Source organism: Chlorocebus sabaeus, chromosome 20 (genome assembly GCF_047675955.1).
Source record: "Chlorocebus sabaeus isolate Y175 chromosome 20, mChlSab1.0.hap1, whole genome shotgun sequence".
NCBI lineage: Eukaryota > Metazoa > Chordata > Mammalia > Primates > Cercopithecidae > Chlorocebus > Chlorocebus sabaeus.
In genome coordinates, this window is record NC_132923.1 from 98,367,353 (window position 1) to 98,379,160 (window position 11,808).

At 42.0% G+C, this 11,808-nt stretch overlaps 2 pseudogenes; one reads left to right on the top strand and one right to left on the bottom strand.

The window, feature by feature from the left end:
* Nucleotides 1-406: 406 nt before the first annotated feature.
* Nucleotides 407-2,741, bottom strand: LOC103225072 (endoplasmic reticulum chaperone BiP pseudogene; annotated as a pseudogene).
* Nucleotides 2,742-3,917: 1,176 nt separating this feature from the next.
* On the top strand, nt 3,918-4,991 carry LOC103225074 (ferritin light chain pseudogene; annotated as a pseudogene).
* Nucleotides 4,992-11,808: the final 6,817 nt, after the last annotated feature.

Consider the following 11,808-nt stretch of genomic DNA (forward strand, 5'->3'; position numbering starts at 1 on the left):
TGATATTGGTAATTGTTATTTTATCTTTTGTTTCTTTCTGTTTGACTAAAGGTTTATCAATTTTATTGATCTTTTCCAAGAGCCAGATTTTGGTTTCATTATTTTTGTTTTCTATTTTATTGATTTATGTTCTAATTTACCTTTTCTGCTTATTTTGGGTTTAACTTGTTCTTCCTTTTTAAATAACTTAAGGTGAACACTAGATAATTGATTTGAGAATTTTATGATTTTCTAATATAAACATTTAATGCTATAAATCTTCTAAGCATTGATTTAGCTACACTCCACACATTTTGATCTGTTGTGTTTTGGTTTTCATTTAGTACAAAATATTTATAATTTCTGTCACAGTTTTTTTAGATCTGTATGTTATTTAGAAGTGTGTTGTTGTTTAATTTTCTTTTTTTGTAAGTGACAAACATTTATTGGTGTCACTTATGGTAGAAAAAACTTCCTACACTAGATGCACATGACCCAATTGTTAAATAGAACATTTTGAAGGTGAACACACACCCTAACCCAGGTTTTTTACTCACTTTTTAAGATGGCCAATTCTTCTCACCCCCAAAGACATGTGAGCAACTGCTAATGAAAAGCAGTAAACAGCCACTTGGGTTGTAGCATTTTCAACTCCACTCTGAGGTGAATATTCCAATTACATTTGAGACTTAAGTTCTCTCAATTTTTTCCTAACGAAAGTTCCTGAGTCCAGTATTTACAATATTACAGCACTAGCAGATCAGTGTCTACAACTCATCTTTTTCTGCTGTATCCTCTTCACCAGTTGGGGGAGGGCCTGCCCTTCCATAGAATTTGCTGATAATTGGTTGAACAATTTCTTCTAGTTCCTTCTTCTTAGCTTTGAAGTCTTCAGTGTCAGCATCTTGGTGGCTTTCCAGCCATTCAGCCTTTTCTTCTACAGTTTTTTCCATGGTCTTCTTATCTTCAGAGGAAAGTTTACCTCCCAGCTTTTCTTTATCTCCAAACTGATTCTTTAGATAATAGGCATAGCTTTCCAACTCATTTCTAGTATCAATGTACTCCTTGAACTTGTTGTCTTCCTCAGCAGACTTCTTAGCATCATTAACCATCCTTTCAATTTCTTCAGGTGTCAGGCGATTCTGGTCATTGGTAATTGTGATCTTAGTTTTGTTCCCTGTACCCTTGTCTTCAGCTGTCACTCGAAGAATACCATTCACATCCATCTCAAAGGTAACTTCAATCTGTGGGACCCCACAAGGAGCAGGAGGAATTCCAGTCAGATCAAATGTACCCAGAAGATGATTGTCTTTTGTCAGGGGTCGTTCACCTTCATAGACCTTGATTGTAACAGTTGGTTGATAATCAGAAGCTGTAGAAAAGATCTGAGACTTCTTGGTTGGCACTACTGTGTTCCTTGGAATCAGTTTGGTCATGACACCTCCCACAGTTTCAATACCAAGTGTAACGGGATACACATCAGGCAGTGCCAAGTCATCTGTATCTTGATCACCAGAAAGCACACCAGCCTGGACAGCAGCACCATATGCTACAGCTTCATGTGGGCTTATGCCATGGGATGGTTCCTTGCCATTGAAGAACTCTAACCGGTTGCTGAATCTTTGGAATTCCAGTAAAGCCACCAACAAGAACAATTTCATCAATGTCAGATTTCTTCAAATCAGAGTCTTCCAACACTTTCTGTACAGGCTTCATAGTAGACCGGAACAGGTCCAGTGGAGCGCTTCAAATCTGGCCTGAGTCAGGGTCTCAGAAAAGTCTTCTCCTCCATAGAAGGACTCAATTTCAATTCTTGCTTGATATTGAGAAGACAGGACCCGTTTGGCCTTTTCTACTTTGCGCCGGAGTTTCTGCACAGCTCTATTGTCTTTCCTGACATCTTTGCCGGTCTTCTTTTTGTACATTCAAAAAGTACAAATAGCATTTGTACTTTTTGTGTTCAAATAGTGCTCCACGACACGCTGGTCAAAGTCTTCTCCACCCAGATGAGTATCTCCATTAGTGGCCACAACTTCGAAGACACCATTGTCAATGGTGAGAAGAGACACATTGAAGGTTCCACCACCCCGGTCAAACACCAGGATGTTCTTCTCCCCCTCCCTCTTATCTAGGCCATAAGCAATAGCAGCTGCTATAGGCTCATTGATAATCCTCATAACATTTAGGCCAGCAATAGTTCCAGCATCCTTGGTTGCTTGGCGTTGGGCATCATTGAAATAGACTGGTACAGCAACAACTGCATGGATAACCTTCTTTCCCAAATAAACCGCAGCAGTTTCTTTCATTTTAGTGAGAACTATTACAGAAATTTCTTCAATAGCAAAGGTCTTTGTTTGCCCACCTCCAATATCAACTTGAATGTATGGTTTAGTTTTCTTTTCAACCACCTTGAATGGCAAGAACTTGATGTCCTGCTGCACAGACGGGTTGTGCCACCTGCAGCCGATGAGCCGCTTTGCATCAAAAACCGTGTTCTCGGGGTTGGAGGTGAGCTGGTTCTTGGCTGCATCGCTGATCATACCTTACCATTCAGGAGTGAAGGCCACATAGGACAGGGTGATGCAGTTGCCCTGATCGTTGGCAATGATCTCCATGTGGCTGTTCTTGAACACACTGACGCAGGAGTAGCTTGTCCCCAGGTCGATGCCAACCACCATGCTCACGTCCTCCTTCTTGTCCTCCTTCTCGGCCCACGCTGCGCTAAGCAGCAGCAGCATCACAGCCACCAGGGAGAGCTTCATCTTGCCAGCCAGTCAGGCAGCAGCAGGCAGGGCGTCGCAGGCAGTCCAGCCACAGGCCGCAGCACAGGAGTGCAGCGCGGTTACCGACTTGCAGGTGGCAGGGGCCGGGGTTCACAAGGCGCCATGAACCAGGTGAAGGGCAGGTCTGGAAATGCAGGCCACGGCGCTTACCTCTCACACTCGCGAAACACCCCAACGGGTTGGTCTGTCTGTGCTGTCTTGGCCGGTGTCTGTATTGTTTAATTTTCAAACATTTGAGGGGTTTTCAGTTAAAAGATGTCTTTTTGTTACTGACTTCTAGTTTAAATTCATTGTGGTCAGCAAGCATACTTTGCATGAGTTTAATAATATTAAGTTGGAGACTTATTTTGTACCCAAATATGATCTTGGTGAATGTTTCATGTGAACTTAAAAAGAATATGTATTCTTCTGTTGTTGAGTGGTGTATTCTATAAGTGTGAGATTTTTCTGAAAATCTACTTCTTATAAATTTTTTGAATTAGTGTTAACATGGTGTATTTTTTACATCCTTGCACTTTTAACCCATGTGTGTCTTTATATTTAAAGGTGGTTTCTTGTGGATAACATACAGTTGGATCCCATCTGACACTCTCTGCCTTTTGGGCTGTTTAGGCCTTTTTTTTTGAGATGGAGTCTTACTCTGTCGCTGAGACTGGAGTGCAGTGGTGTGATCTTAGCTCACTGCAACCTCCACCTCCTGGGTTCAAGTGATTTTCCTGCCCCAGCCTCCCGAGTAGCTGTGATTACAGGTGCCTGCCACCACACCCAGCTAATTTTTGTATATTTAGTAGAGACGGGGTTTCACCATATTGGCCAGACTGGTCTCAAGCTCCTAACCTCCAGTGGTCCACCTGCCTTAGCCTCCCAAAGTGCTGGGAGGCATGAGCCACCGCGCCTGGCCATAGAACTTTACACTTAATAAAGTTATTGATATAAATGGGTTTAACTCTACTATCTTGCTATTTCTTTTTTATTTCCTCATTTGTTCCTTGTTCCTTTTCCCCCTCTTTCCTTGCATGCTTTTGTAATAAATGAGTTTTAAATATTTCATTTTCAATCTTCAGTATTGGCTTATTTTCTCTTTGTTGTATTAGGTTGGTGCAAAAGTAATTGCGGTTTTTGCCACACCCTTTTGCACCAACCGAATAGTTTTAAGTGGTGAATCCAAGGTTTATATATGCATCTTTATCTTATCACAGTCAAATGTTTCAAATAATATACCACTTTACACAGTGTAAGAACTTTACAATAGTATACTCCCATTTCCCTCATCCTGCTTTTTTTCCTATTGCTTTAATAAATTTTACTTGGGCAGTTCGGTGGTCCCTCCAGTCTGTCTCTTACTTCAACAATGTTTGGATGGAACAGATCCGGGGACTCTTCCTTCCAGCCTCCGACCGCCCTCTGATTTCCTCTCCACTTGCAACCTCCGGGACCGTCTTCTCGGCCATCTCCTGCTTCTGGGACCTGCCAGCACCGTTTTTGTGGTTAGCTCCCTCTTGCCGACCAACCATGAGCTCCCGGATTCATCAGAATTATTCTGCCGATGCGCAGGCAGCCGTCAGCAGCCTGGTAAATGTGTACCTTCAGGCCTCCTACACTTACCTCTCCCTGGGCTTCTATTTCGACCGCGATGATGTGGCTCTGGAAGGCGTGGACCACTTCTTCTGCGAATTGGCCAAGGAGAAGCGCGAGCGCTACGAGCGTCTCCTGAAGATGCAAAACCAGCGTGGCGGCCGTGCTGTCTTCCAGGACATCAAGAAGCCAGCTGCAGATGAGTGGGGTAAAACCCCGGATGCCATGAAAGCCGCCATGGCCCTGGAGAAAAAGCGGAACCAGGCCCTTTTGGATGTTTAGGCCCTGGGTTCTGCCCACACAGACCCCCATCTCTGTGACTTCCTGGAGACTCACTTCCTAGATGAGGAAGTGAAGCTCATCAAGAAGATGGGTGACCACCTGACCAACCTCCACAGGCAGGCTGGCTGACCTGGCGGCTGGGCTGGGCGAGTATCTCTTCCAAAGGCTCACTCTCAAGCATGACTAAGAGCCTTCTGGGCCCAGCCACTTCTGAAGGGCCCCTTGCAAAGTAATAGGGCTTCTGCCTAAGCCTCCCCCTCCAGCCACTAGGCAGCTTTCTTAACTACCCTAACAAGCCTTGGACCAAATGGAAATAAAGCTTTTTGATGCAAAAAATAAAAATAAAAAAATAAAATAAATAAAATAAATAAATTTTACTTGTACACATGGTATAACTTCCACAGTACTTTGTTATTACTTTTTATTAAAACCACCAATAATCTTTTAATGAGATTCAAAATGAGGAAAAAAGAAAGCCTTTTATATTTACCCACATATTTACCGTTTCTGCTGCTCTTCAGTCTTTTGTGTTGATCCAAATTTCCATCTGGTATTATTTCTTTCTGCCTGCAGAACTTTCTGTATCATTTCTTGTAGAACAGCTCTGCAGGCAATAACTTGTTTCAGTTTTTGGTTGTCTAAACAGTCTTTATTTTGCCTTTAGATTTAAAAGATTTTTTGCTGGGTAAAAAATTCTAGATTGGGCCAGGCACACTGGCTCATGTCTGTAATCCCAGCACTTTTGGAGGCTGAGGCGAGATCATATGAGGTTAGGAGTTCAAGACCAGCCTGGTTAACATGGCAAAACCCCGTTTCTACTAAAAATACAAAAAATTAGCTGGGTGTGGTGGTACATGCCTGTAATCCCAGCTACTTGGGACGCGGAAGCAGGAAATCGCTTGAACCTGAGAGACGGAGGTTGCAGTCAACCAAGATCGCACCATTGCACTCCAGCTTGGGCAACAAGAGCAAAACTCTGTCTCAAAAAAAAAAAAAAAAAAAAAAAAAAAAAAAAAAAAAAAAAAAAAGGGCTGGGCACAGTGGCTCACGCCTGTAATCCCAGCACTTTGGGAGACCGAGGTGGGTGGATCACAAGGTCAGGAGATCAAGACCATCCTGGTTAACATGGTGAAACCCTGTCTCTACTAAAAATACAAAAAATTAGCCAGCCGCGGTGGTGGGCACCTATAGTCTCAGCTACTCAGGAGGCTGAGGCAGGAGAATGGCGTGAACCCGGGAGGCGGAGCTTGCAGTGAGCCGAGATCGTGCCACTGCACTCCAGCCTGGGCGACAAAGCGAGACTCCCTCTCAAAAAAAAAAAAAAAAAAAAAAAAAGGAAAAAAGAAAAATAAATAGAAAAAAGAAAAATTCTGTATTGACAGATTTTTTTTTTTTTTTTTTTTTTAACTTTTTCTTTCAGTACCTTAATGATGTCTTTCTATTTTCTTCTGGCTTGCATGCCTTTCTGACATAAAATCTGCTATCAGTTTAATCTTTGCTTTTCTATGCATAAAATGCCTGCCTGCCTTTAAGATTTTTTTTTAATCATGATTTTCAGCATTTTGATTTTGACGTACCTTTGGATTTCTTCAGCCTGGAGTCCATTATGCTCTTAGGTTGGTGGTTTTATAGTTTTCACCAAATTTGAAAAAATTTGGTCTTTTTTTTTCAAATAACCTTTCTGCTTCTCCTTTTTTCCCACCTCAGGACTCCAATTACACATATATTAGACTGCTTGATATTGTTCTAAAGGTCAGCCTGTGGATTTTTTTTCCCAATCTCTTTTCTTTTAGTGCTTCATTTTGGACAGTTTATATTGCTATGTGTTCAGAGTCATTGCTCTTTTTCTTCTGCAGTGTCAAATCTGTCATTTTTCATTTAATATGCTGTGTTTTTTAATCTCTAGAATTTCCATTTGCTTCTTTTTTCTATCTTCTATTTTTCTTCTTATCATGTTCGTATTTTTTCTCTACCTCGCTGAAAAATGTAGTATATTTATAATAGCTGTTACTTTTTTTTTAGCTAATACTTTCCTTGTCTGCTAGTTTCACCATTTGTGGGTCTGTTTCTATTGATTGATTTTTCTTCTGGTTATGCAGAAAAAAATTTTCTTTTTTTTTTTTTTTTTGCATACCTGGTAATCTTTTATTCAGAGCTAGATATTGTTATGTGATATTCTAACGGGATTCCAAGAAGATCAAACAAAGATATTGTTTGTTGGTTGCTGGTTTTATTTTACTTAAATAGTGTTTCTTTTCTGGTGCTTGGTTACTTGAAATGAATCAGAACTTTTCAGTCCTTTTAAATTTGTTATGGTAGGTCCAAGGCAACTTTTAGTCTATGCATAATTTAGCACCAATACTAAGGCACTTCCCTTCTGTGGCTTCTACCCAATGCTCCAGGTATTAGGAGGTCTATTCCTAGTTCTGTGTGAGCTCTGGGAATTGGTCAGCCTGTTTTATGCTGATGGTTCTTTCTTCATCTTTGGGTAGTTTCCTCTTATACATGTATAGATCAGTACTCAGTCATAGACTTGCAAGGACATTTCTACAGACCTCTGAAACTCTCCCTCTGTGTAGGTCCCTCCTAACTGGTTCTCTGCCTTACAGTAGCTTCCTTGGCTTCCTGAACTTTTATCTCTAACTTCTCAACTCAGTCAGACTGCTGAGTTCTGTTTTGGTCCCCATTCTCTTTGCTAAGACCTGAAAATTGCCTCTGTGCAGTGAGTTGGTGCCTTGTTTCCCTTCTCTCAGGGATGGAGTTTCTGTGCTGCTTATTGTATAATAAAAAGCTGTGAAACAATGCTTTGGTATTCTTGTTGCTTATAGTGTGAGGTTGTCTGGTCTCTGTTACTCCATCCTGGTTGGAAGCAGAAGTGATCACTCCTTCCTTCTTGGGACACTTTTTCTTTTTTTTCCTCTCACTTTGCTGGCCACTCCATCTCATTTTTAAAACTGTCCTTCTAATCTACTTATAAATATTAGCATTCCCTGTACCTCAGTCTTAGGTCCTCTTCTATTCTCTATTCATTCTCTCCATTGGTAGATTCATCTAGCCTGTTGCTGGGTATGATTGACTCTTAAATGAATATTCACAGCCCAACCTCACCTGAGCTCCAGTCTCACACATCTGTCTTTCTATTTGACGTTTCTGTGATGTCCACTATGCTACCTAACAAGCCCACAGTAAAGCTTCGGAATTACTCTTATCTCTCTCATGTTCCTCCCACCGTCTTTTTTAGCCCAGTAATGTGGTTTATCCAGTAACTCATTGTCTTAATCTGTTTGGGCTGTTGTAATAAAATACCACAGACTGGGTGGCTTATAAACAATAGAAATTTATTTTTCACAGTTTTGGAGGATGGGAAATCCCTGATCAAGGTACCAGAAGATTTGGTGTCTGCTAAGGGTCTGTTTCCTTCACAGATGGACATCTTCTCATTGTAATCTTACATGGCAGAAGGTGCAAACAAACTCCCATGGACTTCTTTTATAATATTAATAAAAGGGCACTAATCTCATTTATGAGGACTCTGCCCTCATAACCTAATCAACTTCCAAAAGGCCCCACCTCCTAATATCATCACTTTTGGGGGGTAAAGATGTCAATATAGGAATTTTGGGCACATAAACATTCAGACCATAGCACTCATCATTTACTCAGAAACTCAAGACAAAAATCTTTGGAGTCATCTTTACTGTTTTTTTTCCTTTTCCTCTAACAGCAAGTCCATTCATAAACCCTGCAGGTTTGGCTTCAAAAATATATTCCAGAGCATCCCACCTCTTAAACCACCTTCACTGCTACCACTTTATCTCTGCCATGATCATTTCTCGCCTGCGCTATTACAATAGTCTCCTACATGATCTTTCTGCTTCTACTCTTGTCTGTTTCCACTTTAGCCTATTCTTCCCACAGCAGCCAAAGTGACCTTCTCAAATTTTCAATCACATCATTTTATTTCTTTGCTTAAAACCCTCCAGTGGTTTCCGATCACATTTAAAATGAATATAAATATCTCACCATAATCCATAAGACCAAACATGATTGTTCCCTGCCTCTCTCTGTAACTTAATCCACTAGTATTCTCACTTCCATCCTTCTACTCCAGTAAGACCCAGCTTCTTTCTAAATCCTGAACACAATTATGATTTTTTTTTTTTTTTTCTGCTGAGGACCTTTGCCCATGCTACTCTCTCTGCTTTTTGTGCTTATCAACCTAATCTTTAAAGTAGGGCTTTTCTTTCTTATCACTTAGGTCTTACCTCAAATATTATTTCTTGAGAGAGGTCTTCTCTGACCACCTAATATAAGGAAGTGTCTGACCCATGTTGCTTTCATATCCCATTACTCCCCCCACCTTTTTTTTAATAACTCATGTTTGTTAATTGCAAAAGTGGCCACAATTTTTCATCCTTCCCTTTATTGGTGTCTCTTTACAGCATTGATGTGACTTTGTAGCACCTTCCATCAAGAGATGGGGTTGATTTCCCTATTCCTTGGATCTGGGCCGGACTTATGACTTACTTTGGCCAAAAGAATGTTTTAGAAGTAAAGGCATGCCAGCTTTGAGCCTCACAGTCTTTCACACTTACTCTTGGATCCCTGCAACTGCCATGTGAAGGAGCCTGAGCTAGCTTGGTGGAGGATGGGAGAACATGTGGAGGAAAACTGAGATCCTCTAGCCAATAGCCAGCTTTCCCCAGATACAGCACCACCTGAACCAGTGGCAGGTACATGAAGGAGTCCAGATTGGACCAGTAAAACTGTGAAGTCATATATAGACTTATGAGCAAGAATAAATTATCATTTTAAGAAATCATAAAATATTAGCATGGTTGGTTATAAAGCAAAAGCTAACTGATCAGTAAGAATAAATTTAAGAAATCATAAAACATTAGCATGGTTGGTTTATGCAGCAAAAACGAACTGATCTAGCCTATATCACAGTCTGAAATTATTTTATGTAAATGCTCATTTCTTTATCGTGTCTCCCCCACGAAAATATAAATTCCTCAAGGGTAGGTGTCTTTCTCTTTATTGTACTACAGTGGGTATTGCAATGGATCAAAATGACATATGACATTTTGAGAAAGACCACAATATTGGCATTTTATTGCAAAGGTAAGATATGGACAACAAGATCTTCTATACTTTGTCCTAACTTCTTCCCGAGAGAAAGCCACAGGTAAAGAACCGAGGCAATTTTGTTCCTTGAGAAGCATGATGGCTAAAATAAACTAAAGTAAACCACCTAGGGACCATGACACTGACAGAGGATCTGGCCCTTTTCTGGGAGGGGAGCAGAGAGAATCTAGCCTAGGGGAAAGGAAGGTGGAAAGACCTGGAAACATCATTCTCTCTCCTCTCTCTGCCCCTAAGTCCTGCTACCATATCCTCCTCTTGTTCACCATAACTGACTGCTCCTTCTCATTCTAAGGAGATTCCACCAGGGTCCTTGGAGGAAGAGCAGAACCCAGACTAGCTTTTGGAGGAGTTTAAATTAGTAATAACACCCAAAACCAACCCACCAAAGGAAAATGCAATGACCAACTAACCAACTAACCATCCAGGTCATGGGATATAACGACAGCAGGGGAGATGGGTTTCTAAAGGAGTGCTCCTGGAGCTGATTAGAAATTTTGATCTAGCGTATAACTTTCTGGGCAACTTCCAAAATGTAAGTAATTCAGATTTCAAGTTTTTTAAAAAATGGAAATAATGGTATTATACCAACAAAAATATTAATATTTTGATACTTAAAACTGGTATGTGATACTGGAATGCCCAAACACCTACAACCTCTATTGCAATCACCATCATGTTCCCGGCTCCTAGAACAGCTCCTGGCGGGTTCTCAATCCATGGATGAATACATGAATGAACAAATACTCCCTAGGATTTGGCTGTGGGAAGAGGTTGGGTGGAGGTCCAGCCCCAGGGTAGGCAGCTGTCCTCAAGCTCCACCATCAACCGACACATACATGTCACCTCCCCAGATAACAGCTGCTCTAGCAGGCAGGCTCCAAGTCTGACAGGGGAGCAGGAGGGAGACTGTGGATGCTCCCTGAGGGACATGCATCCTAGGACTAAGACTGCATGACTGGTGAAGATGGTGGTGCAACCCTCCATGGCCTCCTGGTCTGGTAGGGCTGAGATACCAGCAGCAATGGGGCTAGGAGGAAAATAATAGTCACAAGCAACAGTAACGAGTACCTCCTTGGTGCTTTCTGTGTACCAGGCACTGTGTTAAGCCTTTTATATATTATGTTATTTTCATCTTTATAGCAGTCCATTTTGTGGATGAGGACACGGAGGCTGAGTGAAGTTAAATCAATTGCCTGTGGTCACACAACTAGGAAGTGGTAGAGGCCAGGATTTCAACCAAAGTCTTTGTATGCCACACTTCCTGAAGGCTTTGCTGGGTGACTGCCTTCCTTGTCTTTCTGTTTTGAGCCACCTCTTGCTTTTATCTGTCCCAGTGGAGGGCCAGACCCCCACTCTGAGCCCCCACCCCATCCTCCAGGTCTCCTGAGCCTCGCCCTGACTCATCATGTTATCCTCTTGGGATCAGTCTATGGTCCATCTTCACCTGGGGCCCCCTTTCCAAATAGCTCGTGCTCCTAGCCTTTCTCTGCATTTGGGCAGGCCTGAGAGACTCATCCTAGAAAGGACCGAACTACCTCCTTCCAGGTCAGTGTGGTTTCCTTATAGGTCCCATCTCTCATCCCCTCAAACACACACACACACCATCCATTTACATGCATGCCACCTCCCCAAAGAACAGACACAGCCTACACTGCACAAAAGCTCGAACAGTGAATGTATTGTATGCCAGAGACCCACACTATGCACAGATGAGCCATTGGTTTCCACCCACATGCAGTATATGCTCCACATACGTGTGTACACAGGCTCCCAAAACGCCATACACACAAGGGAGCCACATGTCAATTACATGTGAGTCATCCACACACACACAATTGCACAAACATGCAGTGTATGCTCTACGTAATGTATACATAGGCACCCAAACACTATACACACAGTCAAGACACATACCACATACATGCATAGGCACAGCAACCACGAAGCACACCTGGGGCATGTGCGCACACGTATCCACATCCCTGCCGATGGATGGCCATTTGCTGTGGTGGGTAGTCGAGGTGGGGTGACAATTTCCTTG